Source organism: Vespula vulgaris, chromosome 17 (genome assembly GCF_905475345.1).
Source record: "Vespula vulgaris chromosome 17, iyVesVulg1.1, whole genome shotgun sequence".
Classification (NCBI taxonomy): domain Eukaryota; kingdom Metazoa; phylum Arthropoda; class Insecta; order Hymenoptera; family Vespidae; genus Vespula; species Vespula vulgaris.
Window position 1 is genome coordinate 1,093,664 of NC_066602.1, and position 12,004 is coordinate 1,105,667.

A 12,004-nucleotide genomic window follows, 5' to 3' on the forward strand; every position below is an offset into this window, starting at 1 on the left:
GGTTGACCGAATAACGATGGCTAGAAAGAAGTATAATAGATCTTTACTATGTTGGGGGAAATATTATGTAAATGTTTATTATATGTACGCTTATTGAGATATTTAATCATCCGAGTAAAACATTAGGAAAATGCTGAATAAATTAGAAATATTATGTTACTAGATATATAATGATGTCGTTGCTATACTGAGTTATACGTAATGAGAAATGAACGATTCGATTAAGGTAACATTTTCCGAGGAACTAATTAGTTTGGAATATATGAAATATCAGATAATTGGCAGTATAAGTGGATCGTTCTTTGAAATTTTCCTGTCGGGAATTAATTTTTCGGAAAAAGTATTCCTTCGTATGAAAGAACTAAATTAGTTGTGGTACATCGATCTGCTAATTAATTAATGCAGCTAAATAGCTAATTGAAGTACACTGCTAATCGTATTATCGCATTGGCTGCTTAGTTTAATAAGAGGAGAACGAACGACAAAATACCTTTCTTCTTTTGAAAAAATACCTTTCTTCTTTCGAAAAAATACCTTTCGTCAAAATAAGCGAGGAGATATACGCACGCACACCCACAGAACCGCGGACATATTCCCACTTACATGCTCTAGCGCGGATGAGAGAATATAAGAGCATCAGTGTGTGGAGAAAGATAATAACAAATTGTTTAACACGAACGTACACGACGATACGTATGGAAGAACGTAACGCATACATGCATTTTCATTAAATCTCAATCGTAAGATATTTGCGCTACGTAATAATTTAGTTCGTCCAAATACCTATATTTCTGAAAAACGTACATTATACATTATTTTTAAGTACATGACGTGAATATTCTGACAAATAATTTGGAACATTGAACCAAACACTTCTTCTCTTTTTAATTATATTGAATAATAATATAAACTGACGGTATAACGATGACACGGTGAGATAAACGTACTCTACATATTAACGCATAATTTAAAAGCGTGTCCGGGCTAACGTTATTATCCCGAAGAACAATGAATACTTTGATCGTATACACAGCTTTGATCATTTTCAATGATAAAGCTGCCTGAGTACCATTTCAGTTCCATTTGAATCCAGATTCCCTTTGCAACGGCAAACAAACCTACGATAAATCTTTCCCATAACACTCCATTATATCCTCTATCTAAAGCCACTTACCTTTGAATCCTTTCAATAACGTATATTCCATATCCTCGTATCACCATATGAATGAAGCTTTGTAATACAGCGCTATTTTAATTGACGATTACCTTGAGGCAATACTTTGAGGATCGTCGTCAACACCATTATAAATGTTTGTCCTCTTCTTCCTCTTCTTCCTTGTTAATTGCAACCACGTAACGAAGACGCTATGGAACATAATTATGCGGATCACGTTTGTAAAGGAAATGCCTTCCTTTCGAACCCAGCACGTTGATTATTACTACAGCTAAGAAATAGCAAATATGTTTAGGAAACCGTCGATAATCGTTGATAGTAAAATGCCGCCGATCGTTATTATATAATTCAGTGTCCGCACATAAGATATATGGATATGTATTTTTCTGTTCTTCCTTTTTTTAAATTCGAGTTATAATATAAAGCGGCATGTCATTGCCTAAAAACTGTAACAAGGATCTAAAAATATTAAAGCACAATCTTTTTAGATGATAACACTGGAGAACAACTTCGAACGTCAATTTCTTGACATTCCATAATAGATGATGAATATGTTTTTGACGTAGGATTCTTTGAAAATATTCTCTTATAAATGTATTTGTTCCTGTAAGGTACTATATATTAGGATCATAATAAAAAAGCAGGTACACCTCGTTCTGGTCACTTTGCACACCATATTATTTGTATTATGACCAAAGAAGATATTGTTTACATGAACAACATCTTTGGCTGATTTTGTCACATAGGAATTAAAAATATGTATATTAACGCCCGCAAGATATTTTTGTTATGAGAGAATATTAATAAGAGAATTAATTTCGTTTCATGGAATGTGAATATTTGGTAGGGTGAGATCAATAAAAATAAAGCAGAAGCATTTGTAACAATATTCTGTTATGGAATATGGATATGGTAGTAAAACAGAAATCATAATATGTCAAATTAAAAGAGATCGTTAGAGAAGTCTTAATTAATTTCATCTTCTACCTTTTCGTCTGTGAAAGCAATAAAGATGCATAGAATGTAAAAACTCTGTTTGTTCGGCACCCTCTCGGATGTTAACTGTCAGCAAATAGATGGTAATTTTTTGCGCAATCGTGGTCCATCGACTTACGTAATATAATATATCGTGACCGTGGAACTAACCAATATATTGTAATGATATTTAATTTATATGAATTTGTAGATATTGAAGAGCATATTTCATTACAAAATATTATCCCTTATAATTTTCTACGATATCTGTGATAAGCTTTGCAGGATTTTCATCCTTATCATCATCTATGAGATTTTTCCTGTTTTCATATTCGGTGGTATTACTATTATTGTTACCGTTCTTTTCTGGATTTATACTAGTCTTTTTGAAATTGCTCTTCACTATTTATATCTTATATCATGTAATGTAGTCGTGTTTGTACACTTTGTCATTGTCCTAATAAAAAAAAAAAAAAAAAATGAGTAAATGAATGCGTTGAAAATTTCTTTCTACCTCTAATTGTATGTTACGAAACGACCAAACGATATATACCCAAAGAATATTATTTTTCTGATTTTCGGACTGATTAGTCCAGGGATCTACTTATCTACTCGAAGCTTCATTACGGACTGGTGTCAGCTTTAAAAATCTCTTACTCCAGTTTTAGGATCGGTTGTTTACTTTATCAAATTACCTAACGAACAGAGAAAGAACATTGTTAGCTAGAGAATTGAAATTTAGGAAGTTTAGGAATGATTCTCGTCTATAGAAATCACTCCTTCGTTAACTTTTCAAAAAATATCATGTAAGTGAATACCATATATTTACATACTAAAAATAATTGCTATCTGTATATAATTCAGACGTCCTAAAGAATATTTTCACAACCTATCAATCTGTTAGTACGATTTCAATATTCTCACTATTTCTTCTCCGGGAGAACCTCACGCTTATTTAATGAATCTCGAGGAATCATTGTTTCCATCGCAACATTCGTTTATATCATCGCTATTGGATAAATTTATAAGTGGCCATTTGTATACAATTTATTACATAATTCCAATTATATATTATAGAAATGAAAATAATTCTCTTTACCCATACCATTTTAATTATTAATTAAAATGCGTTTAGAAGAAGCCGCTGTACGATTTAAAAGGAATCATCTGATATATTTCTGGTAATTATACAATTAAAATGAATGAATGTGTATCAGAAGTCTTAACTAATCTACGAATTTTTAATTATTTCGGAGATATACGAGACGAAACGGAGGAGAAAGCAGTTACTATAGACCAGAGATATTGCAATGGAGCCTAATTGATTGCTAGTTGTAATTCCTTCCAAAGAAGATACACAAACTTCAATTACGCTCAATGTGATAATTAAACATTCGACGTCCCAAGTGACATACATTTACATTGTCAGTTCCTGTTCTTCCGTACATTCGACGATACGTCCAACAGGGATAGTGAAAACGCCCGACCATCAATCCAAATAGGATACGTGAACATTTTCCTCTGTAGCCTTATATCTAAATTGTAAATCAATCAATGGTGTGTTTATCGAGTGGTAAGATATCTTCATTATTTAATATAAAATCTATACCATAGGTATATTTTCTAATAATTTAATGAATTTTTACATAGATTTTATGAAGGCGACGAAAGTATTTCTATTTCTAAGAGAATTCTTTTCAAATCTTTCACGTGATATGAAACCCAAGTTGGCGAGAGAAGCATGGTGTATGGAGACAACGTGACGCCATTGCTAGCGCATTATTATACCAATCATCGATCTTGATATTGGATTTTAATAAACGAGATGAGATATAAGTAACTTGTCACGTATATTATCCAATTTTCCATATAATTTGATTCGTATATCTCTAAAATAGATCCAAATTCGTAGATTAGTTAAGACTTATCGAAGTCATTCGTTCATTTCAATCATATAACTATCGAAATTAAATCAGATGAAGCCTTTTAAATGCTACAGCAACTACTCCTAAACGCAACAAAATAATAATTAAAATGTTATGAATCAACAGAATCAATTTCATTTTTATAATATAGAAATGAAATTTTCTACTAAATCTAATCGTGTTTAAACCGTTTGTATTACTTGTAAAGCTGTTCTCTGGGACGTATAATAGCTAGGGATTATTTCGCGTATGACACACATTTGCGTATTACTGGATCGAAAATCACAGAAGGAATGACTTCCCCTGGCGAAGTTAATCTCATGTCGTCCCGTGAGACCAAGCTTTCTAGATTCTAATTCTCTAACTAGAACGCATGGGGATAAAAAATTTCCCCTTTTCTATAATTATGTAATTATATATACTTTATTATGTTATTATATATACTCTTTGTTCAAAGGAAATTATCTCATGTATCTTGGAATATCCTAATGAGAATCTTATATATATCTTATAATAGAATCTAATAATAATTCGTCTCTTTTTTAATTAAAATAAGCACATAAAACTGTAATTACTTGTAATATAATTAATTATTATAATAATAATTATTGTAATTATCAAGACTAATTCCTATGAAATTAATCGGATATTCATATACGAAATTCGCAATGTTTCTTCTTTCGTAAGTCCAACTTATACTTAAAAATAGTATTCTAATATTATTAGTTACTAATGGTATCACAATTTTCGTACCATGTAAATACTACGTAATTCTTATCGTCAACAATTCTGTCGTAAGAAAATCTTTTCGTCGAAATTTATATCTACTTCCATATTACTTGAAAACATTTTCTCAAAATATTACGATCTTTTTTTGTAAACAAATGCATATTGCTCCAACTATCGAAGAACTCCTTCTGTTATTATACAATAATAAAAAACATGTATTCCGAGAAAATCTTTCGTCATATTTCTTTGCTTCCTAATATTACTTTCTTACCTTTCACGTATTTTCCCTCCAAGAGAACCACACAATTAGTTAATCAAGAAATGGTCAAATTACCAGGATATATGAAAAGAATATCAGTCGGTTTTACAAAAAAGAAGTACGGTCACAACGGTCCGAGGGCTTCTCTGCAATGGCACGCGAATACGCCTCGTACGATGCAGTGATATTTGATGGAGTAAACAAGCAATCATAAAACTGAGGAGAGATTTTCGAAGCTAAACTCACTTCGCATTGAAACTTCTAGTGGAATAGATAGATAACTGGACTAATAAGTCAAAAAATCAGAAAAGTAATATTCTTTTGGTTTATATCCTTTCGTAATTTCGTAATATACAATTTGAGACTATCAATCCGTTTACTTACTTATTTCTTTTATTTATTAAGAGAATGGCAAAATTTCCAAACACGAGTGAGTTTCGTATCATAAGTAATACCGAAGAGGAATTTCAAGTAGACATTTATACGATTAGAAAAAATGAATATTAATAGGGAAGAAAACGAGAGAAGTGATAGTGATGACATCAAGCAAAAAAAACGGAGAGATCTCATATATACTGCGAGGGATGATAATATGGAAAGAGAATTCATTCAACATTTATCATAGACATCGTAAAAAATTATAAAGGACAAAATTATGATTTTGAATAGGCGCACATAGAATCTAACACTGTTATAATTTTCCTGCAGCTTAGTAAAGATCTATTATACTTCTTTCTAGCCATCGTAATTCGGTCAATAGATTTCAATTCGGTCAATGTCAACATTCTCTTCGCACAAAATAAATAAATATGAATAATTAAATGTCAAAAAAATTTTCCTACTCGGGAAGTAGATAAACGCAATTCGATTTTTACATAGTGAATCACATGTGGAATCAAATGGGGAAAAAAGAATCAAAAAGAAAAAAAAGAAATAAAAGCAAAAAGGAAAGTTCCCGTAAACGGTAGTATCGATCCAAAATTATTGCTAACATTATGAAGAGATAATCGGGGATATTAGCTTCGTGAATATATAGAAAAGAGAAGGTTAAACGAAACAGCGCATGCTCGAGTCGATATAAGAGATGTTGCTAGCCATCCGCGGAAGTTGAATAAACCGTTTATTCCGTTTCGAATCGTGCTACCAGCAAGTTCCTGCGAGTGTCCAAATAATATTCCAAACAGAAACGAATCAGAATAATATATAAGCTCCTGACCAGTGAAAATAGTGGATAGTATCTAGAAGATTCTGCAGAACACACTATCGGTTAGTAAAATGTTATTTGAATTTTATACCGTTTAATATTAACGTTTTATACTGTATTTTATACAATTTTGTGTTCAATGCTATACTGCTTATATTATACTATACTTTATAATATACCATCATATGGTTTTATAATATACTATAGAAAGTTGTATATCTTATTATTATTTTACACTATATATTACACCGTGCAGTTTTCTTGGGTATATTATTGTATAATATTATACAGAGAAAGTATTATAATTCGAGTTATTTGAACGAAAATTTAGTGAAATATTTGGAATAATATAAATATCACTTGGAATGTTAAATTTGAGACTCCTTTTCTAATTATCGGATTGTTATAAAAGGGTGTTTCGATCTATGAATCGTAATGCTTCATTAAGTACTACTTGTTTTTTTACAGATAGTTGTAAATGTTCTGATTATCAATGGAAGCACAATTATATTCCCTATTACTTAGTAAGTTCATTACTTTCTGTTTAAAATTAATTTAAATATTTTCTCTTTTATCTACAACGTTTCTTAATGGAATTTTCTCTATTCTTTTCAGTCGAAAGGAACATTCGATACATCCATTATTTCATATATGTATCGATTTATATTTATATATATGTTCACTTATCCATCTGTTTTTTCTATAATGCCTTACTTACGATGTATATATTAGAGGCAAACTACGAGCGCATATATTTATATTTTTATCTATTATTTCGTAAATTATCTGCGCTGTCTTATTAATTAAGAAGGAAGTAAATAGATGTAAGTTGAAAAAGAAAATTGAAAGATAAGAAAGTGAAAATAGATATTTAAATTCAAGAAAAAAAGAAGCGAACGAGTGTGTATTAGGAAAGTGGATCAGTTGATATCGAATTCACATTTTCATATATTTGTTTAGGATACATCATTTGTAATCAAATTATTGATAAACATTTACTTCTTCGGAATATGAAGACAAAATTGGCGAAAAAAAAGAAAATAATTAAAAGTTAATCGAAAACTTGGAATAATTTATTTTTAATCGAGGCAACATCGTGTCCAGACCAAACTTTAAGAAAGAAAAGATAATTAACAATTAAACCGTAGTACCTGAACATTGGCTGCATATTTGGATTCGATAATGGGATTCGCTAATAATATTCATTATTTTCTTGGTAAGTTGCATCTTATTTAAATTTTATAGTATCTAACGCGAAGATTAATTTTCATAAGATTTTGTTCTGTATATTGCATGCTATGGACAATAGGTTAATTTTATATCCTATCTATAAGTTATATTAGAGACGCTACGTTATGCATTATTTTATACAACTTCATATCCAATACTACGATATATTGTTTTATAGTAGATTATAGAAAATTGCGTAGTTTCTTATTATTTCTTCATGCTATAGTTAACTTATTTTTATTATTATTAGATACTATATTTTACGTGTGAATTATCTTTTACTTGTTGCATAATTTTGAATTATTGTGTAATATTAAACCGAGGAGAAAGGCTAATTAGGGGTTATCGGAATTAGGATATTTCTTTTTAGACATTTATACGATCCAATCGTATAATCGTATATAGAGCCAACTGTTGCGCATCTGTTTGCTATTCCGTGATATTATTCCGTATTTGCTATTTCAATGATACTACCTGTTGAAGAGTCTAACAAACTAGGTGAATTGCTTGTCTGAAACTAGTAATTGCTTGTTTGCCGGTCAGCTAATCAATTAGAATAGAGATTCATGATTCCATGATAAGAATACAAAGAGACGAACGTAGAGACGACGTGTCTTCCGGAGACACATATCCGCAACCGAACCGATTTCCTTTACTTTTGCGATGAGACCTATTAGTTTTCGTTTTCAATTATTATACTATCAGTTTGCGTGAATCTAAAGTTCATTTCAGAATGTTTTAAGGAGATTCTGACATTTTTTCTGATAAAAATAAAATTTTGAAAATGGACTCAAATTTTTGCATAAATAATTTGGACGCTGATTAGGTATATTAAAAGATTAATTGAATATTTTTTATATTTTCGGAAGACTGAAGTATGTTTAACAAAAAAAGATATTTAAGGCATCAAAATTTTTTCAGGATCAATATTTATTAATGTCAATATGAAAATCATTCCATTGTAATAGTTCCAATAGAACTATTCGGAAGGAGTAAATTAAAAATATTTGAATGTTCATATATGTGATATATACTATTGATATTATCGTTATTGACATCAGTATTCATATAATGGAGCTTCTCGGAAAAATTAGTAAGACAGATCTATCGAAATAATTATATCGATCTTCGTTTATATCAGTATATGTGTACGTACTTATTTCTAATTTTTGTTCGTAGATGATTGTGATAATTGTTCCTTTTCACGTAGTAATTGTTTCACACGATCGAATCGACGGAGGAAATATAGAAATTTGCATAAAGAGAAATAGAAGGAAAAAGGTTTTTGATGCGGTGTTACCACAGATTGTTGAAAGTTGATATTCTATATGCAAGTCGAAAAGAGTCAATTGCAGAACAGAAGGAAATTATTAGAGAAAAATAATAATGGCTGCTATATACATCCATTCCTGGCAAACTACTGTAAGTAATTTTTCATTTTCTTCATTAACGAGTAATAATTATAATAATAAAATTTGTGAAAATTCTGCTTTAGTTTTCTAATTGGATCATTTTGTAGTCTCACTGATATGGAGACAATGATCACAGCGATTGGCTTCCCATATCATGTTGCATAAAACCAGAGAACTTTAACACTTTTGATCCTAATGGTGCATACGTTGGTGTTTTATTAAGGAAACTTAGTAAAATATTTGCAATAATATAAAAACACGTTTGGATGTTAACATTTAACAGTCTCCTATTTTAATTAATTAGGGTTATTACAAAAGTGTATTTCATTCGATCAATAGCGATAGGATACTACGTCTTAAGAGTTATCATGAATTGTACCTTCCAAAATCTTTAATAATAATAATTTGCTTAATTACGTTTATTCATAGAGGGAGGCACAGCCATTTTCGCTAATTCATTACATTTTTTTACAATTACCTTAAAGAAAAACTTATTCAATTTTTTCTTATGTACACGTAGGTGAATGTAATTTTCTTCATTCTTTGCAGGCGGCAGCGAAAGAACTTCGATGTTTATTCGTCGGAGTACAAAGAACTGATCTGGTAACTCGCAATCTAAAAGTCCAAGTCATTCATTTGTTGATTTTACACGCTACCAACAACTGCCATTTTTAAATTTAAGTCTAATAGAAAATAAATTAAAATTGTTTGATATACCGTCTGTGTTCCATAGCATGTAATGTTTAGCGAAATCTACTATTGCTTAAACAGTGAATAGTTTAACTCGTCGTACATTTATATCGTTTAAATGAGTTTAAAATTATCAAAAGTATTAAGTTTGAAGTTTTCACCTTTAAAAAGTGAGAGCGAAGCGTCAGTCATTCCAATGTTCGTTTTTATTGGCATCACACGCAGCTACGAAACTCAGATGCAAGTATTCCAATATGAAAATCATAAATTATTTACATTTTAGCTTAAAATTATTTTATGTTATTCGCGCGTTACGATATTCGTAATGTTTAAGCGAATATACTATCGTTTAAATATTACGGTTATGAAAATAATTCAAAGGGTTAAAAAGTGCAAAGGGTTAAAAAGAAAAATAATTGTTACAAAGTAGCCTGAAAAAAAAAGCAAACAAATATGTATTCAGAAAGTATTACAATTTCATATTCTCTATGTTTGCGGTATATGTAAACTGGATTTTTGATTTATATTTACTTTTCTCTTAATTTTTCAGAAATTCTCTCAAAAATTTATTAATCCTGCTCGGAAGAAAGATAAATAAGCATAAATTTTCATTTCTTGAATGAATTCTGAATACCTATTTATTTGCTTTTTTCTTTTGTTCTTTTCTTTTTAATTAAAATTCCTTTTTTTAATTTATTTTATGGTTTAATTTTCTTTTTAATCGTAAATTGATTTACATACTTAGAGATGCATACGCCGAGATAAATAGTTTATCATAATATATTAAATATATATGTTGACAATTATATTAATATGTATGTATACAAATGTATTTAATTGTTATACTATTATGTTATATGTGTGTTTGTGTGTGTATGTTTAAACACACATACACATAAAGTCTGTATATAAGAATAAGTGTTATACGAAATTATCGCTAATGTAAATTTTAACAGTATGTAATAAACTTAAAGGCAACTACAAAAATAGCTCTACATCCCTGTATTATTAATTACGTTTTACGCAACTGACTGTAGAAAAAAAATTATCCTTGACAAATGCATTCAGATTGATAGATCGAAACAAAAAAAAATAGTAATATGATTTATTTTAACGAAAGCATCTTGTTTAAAGTGATATGTACCATAGAAATATCATTATGCCGCCTGATCGGGGGCTTATGTATTCTTTTGGATTTTCCCTCTCTTGAATCTTCCAAGAACTTGCATGGAAGACTACTAGATTCAGTACCAACATCTTTAATCCGTTTCAATGAATACAATAAATTCAAGTATCAAATCAAGGTTTTCCTATCATTTATTTCTGTCATTATTTTTCATTCATTATCGAGATATTATGTCATCCACGGTTATCTCATTACAATGCTGCCAATAATTTTGAAACGAAACTATCGTAAATGGTGAATTTTTTTTTGTTTTTTCGTTCTTTTCTCTTTTTGAGTCCATCTCTGCTTTTGATTCCTCCTATCGATCATCCTCCATAACTATATCTTTTCGATTATTTTACTTTGTAAAAATTTAATTTTGCTTATCTCCTTTTTGGGGAGTGAATATTTTTTCGCATTTATTTATTGATATTTATTTATTTTTCGTGAAAAACACAATGACATTGCCTAGACAATAGGATTCAGAAGATTCTATTCAGAAGGAAAGATTATTTCATGGAGAGCTATTTCCTATAACATTTATAAATTATGCTTAGCGCCACGTCGATCAGTTAGTCGAGTAACGATAAATAAAAAAAAGTATGATAGATCTCTATAACGTTAGGCACTCTATTATATCAGTATTATATTATATCTGTGCTTATCGAGAAATGAAATCATTCGGATAATGCATTCGCAAAATACAAATATTATTTTACTAGAAATACAATAAAATCACTGCTACACTCGGTTATACGTAATAAATAATAAATGATTGCAGAAATATAATTTTTTCATAAGAACTAACTAGTTTAGGGCATAACATACGCCATATAGCGCAATACAATATACGCAACCTTGTATATAGTGCATAATTAGCTCATTCTTTTGTTCTTCGCTCGGAAATAAATTTTCAGAAAAATCTACTCGCTCGTATGAAAGAATTGAATCAGTTACGTGGTGCATTGCTTTGCAAAAGACTTAACTGGCTAGTTAAATGATGCAGTTAAATAATAATAATAAAGTAATTGAATTATATAGCTTATCGTATTATTCAATTGTCTAGTCGCTTTGTTGAGAGGAAAACAAATTAGAAAATTCCTTTTCTTTTTCTTTTTTTTTTTGAAAATGAGACAACAGGTGTGCGTACACACGCACACAAGACCGCGCACTCATTCCCGGCCACTTGACTTGCGCAGATAAGCGCGCACCACATCACACGCAGATGGAGAGAGATAACG

At 30.0% G+C, this 12,004-nt stretch overlaps 3 long non-coding RNA genes across 5 annotated transcripts in view; 2 read left to right on the top strand and 1 right to left on the bottom strand.

Moving 5' to 3' along the window:
• LOC127070153 (uncharacterized) overlaps window positions 1-12,004 on the top strand; it is a 64,229-nt gene that overhangs the window by 24,543 nt on the left and 27,682 nt on the right. The window lies entirely within an intron of this gene.
• On the bottom strand, window positions 848-2,993 carry LOC127070196 (uncharacterized). Its single transcript, XR_007784331.1, has 2 exons — window positions 2,703-2,993; window positions 848-2,606 (listed from the first exon to the last, which is right to left on the bottom strand). It is a non-coding gene; the product is annotated as an uncharacterized LOC127070196 (long non-coding RNA).
• Window positions 5,464-10,147, top strand: LOC127070216 (uncharacterized). 2 transcript variants are annotated; one of them, XR_007784362.1, is made up of 5 exons: window positions 5,464-6,328; window positions 6,735-6,790; window positions 6,882-7,090; window positions 7,227-8,918; window positions 9,458-10,147. It is a non-coding gene; the product is annotated as an uncharacterized LOC127070216 (long non-coding RNA). The 2 variants fall into 2 exon arrangements; XR_007784361.1 differs by having other exon boundaries at window positions 6,882-8,918.